Source organism: Tupaia chinensis, unplaced genomic scaffold (genome assembly GCF_000334495.1).
Source record: "Tupaia chinensis unplaced genomic scaffold, TupChi_1.0 Scaffold000410_1, whole genome shotgun sequence".
Classification (NCBI taxonomy): Eukaryota; Metazoa; Chordata; class Mammalia; order Scandentia; family Tupaiidae; genus Tupaia; species Tupaia belangeri.
The window spans coordinates 3,210,727-3,223,062 of record NW_006159915.1 but is presented as its reverse complement, the minus strand read 5'-3'; the positions used below and the strand labels follow the sequence as shown (position 1 = coordinate 3,223,062).

General features: G+C 39.3%; 2 pseudogenes; both read right to left on the bottom strand.

The window, feature by feature from the left end:
* Positions 1-9,294: 9,294 nt before the first annotated feature.
* Positions 9,295-9,995, bottom strand: LOC102468912 (ribosome biogenesis protein NSA2 homolog pseudogene; annotated as a pseudogene).
* A 1,114-nt stretch (positions 9,996-11,109) lies between these two features.
* LOC102468494 (60S ribosomal protein L3 pseudogene) lies at positions 11,110-12,304 on the bottom strand (annotated as a pseudogene).
* Between the last annotated feature and the right edge of the window lie 32 nt (positions 12,305-12,336).

The following is a 12,336-nucleotide window of genomic DNA, read 5'->3' as shown; positions in this document are numbered from 1 at the left end:
AACACAGAACTAAGGAACAAGTCACAAATGCACTAAAATGTGCATAAATCAAATATATGCTATCAACCCTGGGTTTATTCCGATTCTCAAAGTGAAAAATTGGGTCCAACGGTCTACAAAGCGAGAAAAAGGCAAAGGGCCAAAAATTAAGTTCAAGAGCTTAAAATGATCCCTAACCAGGGACAGTATTTAAAATACTTAGCAGCTAGGTGATCCAGGTACTGACCAATCAAAACAGATGCTGGTCAAGATCTGGTGCTGGAGCAGGACCTATGAAACCTGTGGCCCTGCCAGGGGTCACATCTTGTTAATTCTCAGATCCTGGGTGGTTATAGCGGATGAGGAAGAAGCAAGGCAGCTCAGGGACTGGACAGTGGTTGTTTGCCAAGTGTAAAAAGAGGTACATTATTTCATTATTTTAACATTTAGCACAGGATTCCGGTGCATCACAGTAGAACATAAGTGCTAATGACTCCTAACTCAGGTTCAGTCTACCGCCACGCCTTCTCACACATTACTTTGTGGTGCAAAGGCAAGGGAAGAATAGCTTGTTAGAGAATTGACTGAAAACTTGTCTTTAAGGGAACCAGCGGTTGGTGTAATGGCTATGTCGCTGGACTCCCACGTAGTCGACCGTGGTTCGTGTCCCAGACCCGGTGGCTTAAAACTCACACCGGGCACGTGTGCATGCGTGCCCAAGATCCCGAGAGGAGAATGGAGGAGAAGGGATTGTGGCATGACCATCCCCCCTGGGGGGTGATTTCTCGTTTTCTGTCTCTGTGTCTCTCTCTGTCTGTCTGGCGAGCACACGCGCCCTACAGTGAAAATCTCTCAAAAAAAAAAAAAAACTTGTCTTTAATATCCAATAGTATTTTTTTAAATATTTTTTATTATTTTTTTTTTAAGTTTTGCTATAGGGCACATATACTTACCAGAGAGAGAAAGGAAAAGTGAGAAAGCAAGCCGCCAGGTCCAGGACTTGAACCGTGGTCAACCATATGAGAGTTCAGTGCCCCAACCACCATGCCACCTGCTGCTGCCCCCTGGATTGCTTTTCTACATTTCATGTCCTTCAGCATTATGCTACCAAGTCATCTTCTTATAAATAACACAAAAGTTTCTGAAGAAGGCAGGAGATATGCTAAACTCACTAATGCAATTAATGAAGTTCATTTCACAGGATAAAAATCTGATGCTTCATTGTATGATGTGATTCAAGAAGCTTGACAGATTTTTATAATGACATCCAAGATTTCACTTTGGGCACTAAAAAAGAATTATAATGACAAGGTTAGGCCAGACCTAAAAGCAACATTTATGAGTAAATATGATCATTCGATGATGATTCTACCAACAGAATCTAAGATGTTAAGAGGATAAAGAAATTAGAACAATGGCAGTGCCTTCTCTGAGTTATTTCCTCCTCATGGACAATGGAGAAAATCCTCAGGTTAGGAAAGAAAAGGAGACACCTAACAACCAGGAGGAAGCCAGAAAACATGGTGGCAGAGGATGTGACATGCTTGGTTTACACGAAGTACAAGACTAGAGTATCATTCACAAGTATTTAAAAGCAATATTTAATTACATGAGTTCAGCTTCCAGGCAGGTCAATTCTCATTAGAAAAAGTTTTTTCAGGCCTTAGGGAAATGAACACTTTAGCCCAATTTTTAAAAATTGTTATCAAATAGAAAGCATGATCACTTTGCGAGCTGGACATTGTCTTTAAGTGCCCACAGGACATCAATAAATAAATGAAAAAGAAGGACAGAGGTCAGTGGTGGAAATGGTTGAAGACATTACATTTATGTTTATTCTACCTTACAATGTACCAAAAATTGAATTTTTTTAATAGTCAAAAGAAGATAAACTGAAGTCTATACTTTTTTCAACTCCCAACCGTCAAGAGCATCCTCCTCTTTGAGGCCACACATAAAAGAAGATGGGACAGAATGCCCATAAATTTGAAAAACTATGTACCTTCTCATACATTTCAAGTTGACTTCTTAAATTAATCATAAGTGAGAATAGTTGTAAAGAATGTAATATTGACATTTTAAAATACAACTTTATGTCACTCTTTTCAATGAATTCATTGGAACATAAATGCCACAGAAAAGTGATTTCACACCCACCACTTCCATTGAAAATAGATTCAACCAATTCTTTAACAGCTGCAAATTTTACATGATTGTTTTTTCTTTCAAGTTGTGTTTCCATTCCATTCCTCTTTTCCCATACAATTTTATCTTACTATAATAAATATTTAATATTTCAAAGTCTTTCATTGGTTAGGTTATCATACTTCTCTGCAAAAACTAAAAAGGCACATAAATTAATATTTCTAACTTTAAAAATTGCTTGTCATCATGATATCCTGTGCACTAAAAAAAGCATTCCTCTGAATAGGATTTTTATTAACAATAGCAGAGGTTCATACCTTAATGAAATGATACAAATATCTCAAAAATAGTTGATAAAAATTATTCAATATAAAAAGTAAAAACAAATGTGCACATGCCAGACAGAATCAGAGGAAGCAAGGGAAAGGAAGAAAGCACCCACAGGTTGAACAGCCATGCTGCAATTCCTTCTCCTCCGTTCTCCTCTTGGAATTTTGGGCACACTCACATGTGCCCAGCATGTTTCCCAAGCTGCCAGGTCTAGGATTCAAACTACATAGTCAGCCATGTGGGATCCAGCTACCTTTACCACCATGCTACTGGCTGACCCAAAAAATAAAATTTTATTGAACTGTATCTCCAAACGAAATGGGGTTTATATGAGACATCTTCAAAAAAATTCATGGAAATGTACATTATGAAAACATCATGCATGAATTTCAAATTTTCTTTGTGCCAAAATAAACTTGTACTTTAATTACTTTTGCCATAAACTGTTTGAAGAACTTTCATGCTTTCATGATTATGAGATCTTAATTACAGCAGCCTTCTTTTACACATGAATAGATAAACTGTCCCTTTGTGTCTCAGAGGCTGTTGTAATGGCCACAATTTTTTGTGTAATTTTTCTTTTTAGATTTTTGTCATTTGGTGCATGCACCCTCTTGGAATTTTGGGCACACTCACATGTGCCCAGCATGTTTCCCAAGCTGCCAGGTCTAGGATTCAAACTACATAGTCAGCCATGTGGGATCCAGCTACCTTTACCACCATGCTACTGGCTGACCCAAAAAATAAAATTTTATTGAACTGTATCTCCAAACGAAATGGGGTTTATATGAGACATCTTCAAAAAAATTCATGGAAATGTACATTATGAAAACATCATGCATGAATTTCAAATTTTCTTTGTGCCAAAATAAACTTGTACTTTAATTACTTTTGCCATAAACTGTTTGAAGAACTTTCATGCTTTCATGATTATGAGATCTTAATTACAGCAGCCTTCTTTTACACATGAATAGATAAACTGTCCCTTTGTGTCTCAGAGGCTGTTGTAATGGCCACAATTTTTTGTGTAATTTTTCTTTTTAGATTTTTGTCATTTGGTGCATGCACTAACCAGAGAGAGAGAGACAGAGACAGGGACAGAGAGAGGGAAAGGAAGAAATCATCCCTGGGGGGACAGCCACACTGCAAGCCCTTCCCCTCCATTCTTCTCGGGATTTTGGGCATACCCGCACATGCGCCTGGCATGATTTTCAAGCCGTCAGGTCTGGCGGTCAGCCATGTGGGTGGAAGTCCAGCACCTTAACCACAACACCACCTGCTGGCCCCACTTTTAATGTTATTTAATCCCAACACTGTATAATTGAGCACCTCACTTTCGGCACAGTGCCCAGCACCCAAGGGGTGCTCAAGGAAGAATAGTTTTCTTGGTCTTCCCATTTCTCATCCTTGCAGTTCCACCTTTTCTGGGGAAGCCACTAGCCTAACAAACTAAGTCAGTATAACTCCAAGAGCTTCGTCTAAATGGGGTCCTTCGATACAGGTGTAAGTAGAACCCTTCCTTGTTATCACAACATGGTCTTCTTTCAGGAAACAAAGACTCTTAAAAACAGTTGATAGATGTAGATGCACAATTAATTAACTAGCTTAATGCAATATTCACATAAATCTCCATGTCCAATGTCATTGAAAAAAAATCAAGATGCTCATTTAAACCATGATATTGACTGAAATAAGATACTAACTTAAAAAGCTATTTTTTTTTCCAATATTAAACGCTTACAATATGCCAGGCAAGTCGAAATTGCCCTTGGACATACAATACCTGGAACACTTGAGTCATTTTAAAAACTACAGATGATCTTGAACTCCCATGTAGTAGACTGTGTTACGAGTCCCAAACCCAATGGCTTAAACTCACACCGGGCACATGCATGCATGCCCAAGATCCCAAGAGGAGAATGGAGGAGAAGGGATTACGGCATGGCCATCCCCCCAGGGGGTGATTTCTTGCTTTCTGTCTCTCTCTGTCTTTCTGGCGAATGCACACACCCTATAGCAAAAATCTAAAAAAAAAAAAAAAAAAAAAAAAAAAAACCTACAGATGATCAGAGCTGACAAGTGGCATGGTGGTTAAGGGTGCTGGATTCCCACATGGTCAACCACACTTTGAGTCCCAGACCTGGTGGCTTGCTTTCTCACTTTCTTTCTTTCTCTTTCTCTTTCTCTCTCTTTCTCTCTCTCTCTATCCCTCTCTGGACAAATTAATTAATTAAATAATTAATTAATAATTCTTTTAAAAAAGCAAAACTACAGATGATATTTTAGAGCCCCCCTTCCTATTAGTATAAGAAAGCTGTGGTTTTCTTCACATACAATGACTTCCGTTTCTGCACCCTGCCCGGGTCAATCACCTTCTACTGACACAGCCCAACTCCTTGCTTCTCCACTGGTCTCTCCAGACTCTTCTCAGGTGAGGAAAAAACTCTCTTCAGCAGGTATTTTTTTTAATAAATAAAAAAAATTAATGGCTTGCTATCTTTTTTTAACAATAGAGTATCACTAATTTTTTTTTTTTTTTTTTTCTTAAAATTTTTTTCATTTTCTTTTTTTTTTTTGCTAAGATCTTTCTACATTTCTGCTTCTAAAGAAATATGCAAAGTATTTCAATCCTCTTTGGAAAAATAAGTAAAACCTTGTTTTAAAATAAAGATTTTTAGGTGAAGTTCTTTGTACAAACTATTGCATTTTAAATATCTTTTTTGTTAGAAGCCCTAATACAGCAGCTCAGCTATAATTGCTATTTTATAATTCCTGAATATCGAACTGTTTATCATGCAAATTAATAGTCTCTAGAGTGTGCACCCACCTTGCCATGGAGTTATTTTTCTTCATATATTTTACTTTTGCAGATTTGTCACTTAGTGTAAAGAGGTATCTTGATATTTACTAATTCCAGGTATAAATAAATAGATTTCTGCCAGACAAGTGATAACTACTTCATGTTTTTTGTTTTTAAATTAAAGAAAGAAATATAGTAGATTTTCAGTTTAGTGGGAAAAAAAATTTTGGTAACAGCAAGAAGTTTTCAGCAGAATTTTGTTCTCAGTATGGCTGCAGAGCCCTGGCCCTGCTATGACTGTAATCCACAGCAGGACGTACATGTGTAAGAAGATGTGATAGGTTGAACCATATGAAATTGTCATTTCGTGGGTCAAAAATAGCAAATAGAGTGATTTTCATATGGCTCAACCTAATAGTTATTGCATATATATATATGCTCTTTCCTCGGAGAAAGCTCCACGCAGAGACCTACTTAGGAAAATGCTTTAAAGACCTCTGTCCCTCACCAGGAAGTATTTCTTGCATTTAGTAAAACCTTCTAATACAATATTTTAAGTAGTTTCAGTTTATTTCACTAAACCATGTTATATAGTGCAGATGTGATGAGCATGCCTTTTGCTATTTGAGCAAGTTCAATTCTGCATAGCCCTTCTTCTCCAGAAGTTTGAAGGAGTACACAAGGCAGAATGGGATGAACAAACAAAATATGGCAACCATCTTGAGTTGGCTTCATGATAAAATTCTACCTTGCATTTGTATTAACACATTCAAGAAAGTGGGCAGGAAATTAGCTTTCTAATTTTACAGATTAGAAAGCTAAAGCTCCAAAATATAAACAACTAACTTCGGGTAACCAGTGAGGAAATGGCATACCCAGGACGAGGACTCTATTCTGGCTCAGCATCTACTTCTTTAGAAAACAGTGTCTGAACATTCAGGATAGTAGGCAGGATATCCATCCCACTTCACTCCCCAGTCCTCTCCTCCCCTTCTCAGATCCCTGCCCACATGCTAATAAGGTAACTTAAGAGGCATCCGCATCGTCAGCTTGCTGACCTCCTCTACTTCAGTAACAGGCAAAGAATAAAACTTATGAAACACATGTTCCTTAGGAGAGAAAAGAAGAAAATAAAAAGTGGCAAAGTAGTTAAGGCACGTGGATCTCACATGGCCAACTGTATCGTTCTAGTCCCAGGCCAGCGGCTTAAAAGGAGCGCAGGGTGTTGTGTGTGTACATGCCCAAAATTCCTAGAGGAGAATGGAGGAGAAAGGACTGGGGTGTGACTATCCTCTCAGGGAAATACTTTCTCACTCTCTGTCTCTCTCAAGTAACCGCATGCACCCTAAAGCAAATTAACTTAAAAAAAAAAAAAAAGTAGGTGTTTCATGCACCTCAAGAGAATAGCAATCCAGGACCTTTGTATCAGTGCTCAGCAAAGAGGGGAAGAAAGAAAGGCCTTTCTCTTTTAGCAGAGAAATCCACAGAGTGGGGTTCAATGTTCACTGCCACCATAGTAACATAAGGTGACACACCCTGAGAACAAAGCCCTGTGATATAAAATAAATATCACATATACTCATTGATCTTAAGGAATTTATAATCTGAAGAACGAGCTTGAACAAACAAATGAAAAAAATGATACCAAAGAAACATCCGAGTATGAATATGGATGTTGAAATGCTCAGGGTAACAGATGTGGCAAGAGATTATCTATAAAAACCCTGAGCAGAAACTGACCCTCAAAAAGCTGGAATCCTAAAGAGATGCTTAAAATTTCATATAACTGTCAAACATTAGAGCAAGTAAGATCAATACCGTACGCTTCTTTTTGAGAAAAAGTGTTTACCTTTTAAGGTGCCAAGTAGCCTGGAGATGCCCAGTAATACTTGATTTTAAACTCTATCCATGTAGCTTCACTGTAACCCTAAGGGTCAATAAAAAGTAACTTTCCTCTGTGGACTCAAAGAAAAACTCAGAATAAAATGGCAGAATGTAATTTTTAAAAATAAAGCCAATTACCTCTATCAAAAGTATAACGCATTCAGTATTTCCGCCCCAGTGCAACTTTTTAATTTTGCAATGTTGCATAAAATTCTTGTCATATGTCATAAATAATCAAATTAATTTTTCAAGTCACTTAATCTGAAAAGCAGAAAAGACTCATCACAATGTGTAATTTTCAGTCCATATAATAGTTTTTTATTAACAAGCTCATTTACCAGAATCCTGTCTTACGTCTCTGACTTTTACTACTAGGTCAGCTTGTATAGCCATCTGTGTTTGTATGAACATAGATACTGCACTTGAATCTTTTTTATATTTTTTTTGAGAGGTTTTTGCTATAGGGTGTGTGCGCTTACAAGACAGACAGAGAGAGACAGAGAGACAGAGAGCAAGAAATCACCCCCCAGGGGGGATGGCCACACTGCAATCCCTTCTCCTCCGTTCTCTGGGGATCTTGGGCATGCACGCACATGCGCCCATGAAGCATACCGCAGTCGACTACATGGGAGTCCAGCGACATAGCCATTACACCAACTGCTGGTCCTTTTTTTATATTTTTTTAAACTTTTTCCAAGAAAGAAAGAAACACAGACAGGTCCCTCAACCAGGTCCTCACAGTGCAATCTCCCTCTAGTGCCCAGCATGTTCTGGGACGTCTCTGGACTTGATCTGGAATCTTTTCCACATGGGTCAGCCTCAGAAACTGTTGCATAACTTCTGAGGCATTCTCTGGCCTTGAGAACTTGAATCTTAACAGAAAACCAAGATATATGGGGCCGGCAGGTGGCTTGGTGGTTAAGGGTGCTGGACTCCCGTATGTCTGACTATGATTCAAGTCCTGAACCTGGTAGCTTGCTTTCTCACTCTCATTCTCTCTCTCACTCGCTCTCTCTCTCTGGGCAAATTAAAATAATAAAGTTAAATAAAAGCATTCTTTACCAGAAAACCAGATGTGAAAGCTTGGGATATGTGTAAAGAAAAAAAAGGGGGGAGTTTAAAGCATCAGCCGGTGGAGTACTAGTTAGTTAAGGCAGTGAGACTCCATGTGGTCAACTGTGTGGTTCGAGTCCCAGATCTGGTAACTTGAAAAACATGTAGGGCACATGTGCAGCATGCATGCCCAAAATCCCAGAGGAGAATGAAGAAGAAGGAACTGTGGCATGGTCACCTCCTCTGAAGGGTGCTTTCTCTCTCTCTCTCTCTCTCTCTCTCTCTCTTTCCCCCACACACATGCACCCTGTAGCAAATTTTTTTTTAATTGGTTAAAAATGGATTGTGATCTTATCTTATTTGCAAGCACTTGGAAATCCAGGCCTCTGAAGGCTGTGGAGAAAATGTGACTCTTGACCTCCCGAGACTGATCTCTGAATGGGCACAGGAGTCCTGGGATGGCATGTGGGTCTCCTTTAGTAACCTGGTACACAAACACCAGTAAATATAAATATGTCGTATGCCAACCAAACTTAGACAAAATTCAGAGACTGAAAAACAGAGAATGTCAGACTTGAAAATCTTAAAGTATACAAGAGGGTTGGAAATGCACTTATACATTAAACGTTTTTAATGGCTCAAGTATCACTTCTGATTTTGATTGTGCCACATTATTCCTGGCCAAAGTATTTAGGGGATCCTAAATCAGAGGTGAGGTAAAAAAATCAATACTCATCTTAAGTTTAATGCAAAGGCCACTCCTTCCTCACCTCATTCATCATATCTCATAATGCCTCTCTTTTGGGATCCTCGTTATGCATATCTTTATCAATGAACATATATGATTGCACTTTTCTTTCTTTCTTTCTTTCTTTCTTTCTTTCTTTCTTTCTTTCTTTCTTTCTTTCTTTCTTTCTCTCTTTTTTTGCAGGACCAGGCCACTTTACTGTTTTTGTACAATTTAATAATCTTTTGATGGCCACAGACATGCAAGACTGGTAGTATTCAGAAACATCACAGTCATGTGGTTTTCCAGATCAGTTTATCATCTTTAAAAATGACGAGGCGTTATTTGTATGAAATTGCTATCAAAACAAAATTGATTATTGGCCATATTTCCTCCAAATAACCTTGCCTCTTTGTGTCACAAGGCCAAATTTGCTCACATTCACTTCAGTGACAGTACCTTTGATGATTACACCCAAAGTTGTATATAGATGGGATGAAGGATTCTTCTTCACACCAAGCATAAGCAGGCAAAACTTGACATTCAGTTCAGGATGTGTTACGTGGGCCTTCCTGAAGCATAAGCCCATTGGCCTAATGAATCTTTCATATTTAGGTGGTTTTCTAGTAAAGCCATCTCCAACAAAGCATACTTTTGTAACCATCCTCTTTCATGCCTTTTTTTCTGTTTCCTGTTTGAATAACTTTAATACTTCTGTTTCTCCGTGGGCTGGAACTTTGTGTAGAGGGACTTCCCATTTTCCTGCTTTCTCTTTTCATTTTTGTTTAATCATACTGCAAAGTACTTTAGCTTGTGATAGGCAAGTACTGCTCCTTGTGAAGTCTTCATCATTATTTTGTTTGGCATTCCTCCTTTCACGCATCTTGGTTGTCTTTTTCATTTATATTTCCTCACTACTGCAGTGTTTATGATAGAGCTTAGCCTACAGATTAATCTTTTATGCCTTCTTTGAAAATTCACAAGCCTTTTTACTTTCCTTTTTTCTTTTTTCCCATGGTAATACAAACAGTATCCATGGCATTTATGACGCAATTCAAAATATTCGTTTTGTGGCATTGTGGCCACTGCAGAGTCACAGGGCACAGCCTCCCAGGCACAAAGAAGTTGTCAACTTTCAGGTCTCAGAGACCCAAGGGTAGACCTGGTGCAGTCCCATGATTGCATTTTCATTAGTCGTGTCTAGCTCTTAGCCTAGAGTATTATCTTCCAAAGGCTGTGGTAAAAACACACCACAAAATAGGTGACTTAAAACAACAAAAAGTTGTCTCCCTTTTCTGAAGACAATTAGCCTGAAATCAAGGTATTGGCAGACCATGGTCCATTCTAAACCCTGTAGGGGAATTCTCACATGCCTCATCCTGGCTTCTGATGGTTTGCTGACAATCTTTGGCATTCTTTGACTTATTCATTCATCATTCCAACCCTCGGTCTTCAGATGGAATTTTTCCTGTGTGCAAGTCTGTGTCCAAATTTCTTTTTTTTTAAGAGAGATTTTTGTTATAGCACACATGCACTCACCAGAGAGACAGAGACAGAAAGCAAGAAATCATCCCCCAGGAGGGATGGCCATGCCATAATCCCTTCTCCTCCACTGTCCTCTTGGGATTTTGGAAACGAATGCACACATGCTCAGCATGAGTTTCAAGTCACCAGGTCCAGGATTCAAACCACACATGGCCATGTGGGAGTCCAACAACATAACCATTACACCACCTGCTGGTCCACAAATTCTTCCTTTTTATCAGGTCATATTGGATTAGAACCCACCCTAATAACCTCGCTGTAACCTGGTTAAATTTGCAGAGACCCTATTTCCAAAAAAGTTATATTCTGAGAGCCTGGGTGTAAGAATTCCAGCATAATAAAGGTAGGGGAGGGAATTCAACTCATAATATCTAGAATTAAGTGCTCATTTAAGAACTTACTAACTCTTCCTCCTTGATCCCCCATGCTCGGTATAGTAGTTAACACAATGTTCATGTGTTATAAAGTTTGATTATATTGAGAATGAGTCAATGAAGAAATAATTCTAACACTGAGATCTTAAACTGTAATTTCATAGGACACCTCCCACTTCCTGAACTCGGCATCAGATTTTTGTTTGTTTTTCCCTCTGTTGGAAAAATAAGTTTTATTGAGATTTAACTAGCTGCAGGATCTGTTCCTGATATCAGGTATTTACTTCCTTTGAAATTCAGTCTTTTTAAAGTGGTCCCATGAACACTTTCCTCTCCTTCACAATCTGGAATAGGCCATGGCCAAACTCTGAAGTGGTGTTGATGAACTTCAGAGCAACCTTCAAACCTCACCCTTTGATTTGAATCAGCAAGGAATTGCAGAGGGTGAGCACTTGCTTCCTGGTTTCCACCACAAGGAACTAGTGTAACCAAATTATTGGTCACTTCCCCCTAGTGGACAAAGTCACCCACAGGGTTAAGGTTCCTGTCATCCATTATTCTTGAGCAGTTTGCCTTCCTTCTTAAGATATCCCTGGCTAATCTTATAAATCTTCTTGATTTCAGTGCAATGATGGCAGACTTTCTCCTCAGGCCATGCCACAAAGAAGCCCACATGGGCAGGAAGCCAAGCCCCAGTACAGGAAACCTTGCACAGCCTCCATGGGTCTTGTGGGACTTCTTGGTGTACTAGCAACTAGCAACACTTTTGTAGGTTTTGCCCTTTGTCACCCCAATGATGTTAATCATCTTGTCCTGCCTAAACACTTGGCTCACAGAGACCTGCTGCTCTAGCTGGCCCCAGGCCCAATCCAGTTTCTCAAGTCACAGTGCATCTGTTCTCTATCAGGTGGGCCTTCTTCTGACACAGAGGCAGCAGGGTATAAGCAATGCTGTGGAAGACCTAGCAGTACTTCCTTATATCATTAAAGTCCTCCTCCGGCTGTTTCTTGCCATTCTCATCTTGCTACTTCTTGAGGAGTTTGGTAAAAGCCTTTGTAGATTTAGGCCAGTTCTTAGAGATGCGTTTTTTTGTTTGTTTGTTTTTTTTTAATTCATGACTGATGAGCTCAGCAAAGATAGCCTTGGAAGTCTGGAGGCCTTGAAGGGCTTCCATGTGCCCCACTATTCCTAAAACCACCATTGGTGGTGACTCTACAAGGATCAAAGTCTCTACAACTTCTTTCGTTTTTACCTTGGATCCTGGCCTAGCAAATTCCTGCACAATGTGGATCATGCCAACTTTGTCATCCGGGAAGGCAGTGAGGTGGACCAACTTGTAAAAGTCATTCTTGAGGAATCCCTTCACCAATGCCAGCCGCTATGCTTCCATGGCCAGAAACCCAGGGACCCATGTCTGGAAGCAGAGAACTTCCTTGCTTCCTGAAACACCTTGCTAACAAAGCTCATGGGTAGAGTCAGCATCAGTTTTCAAACAGATC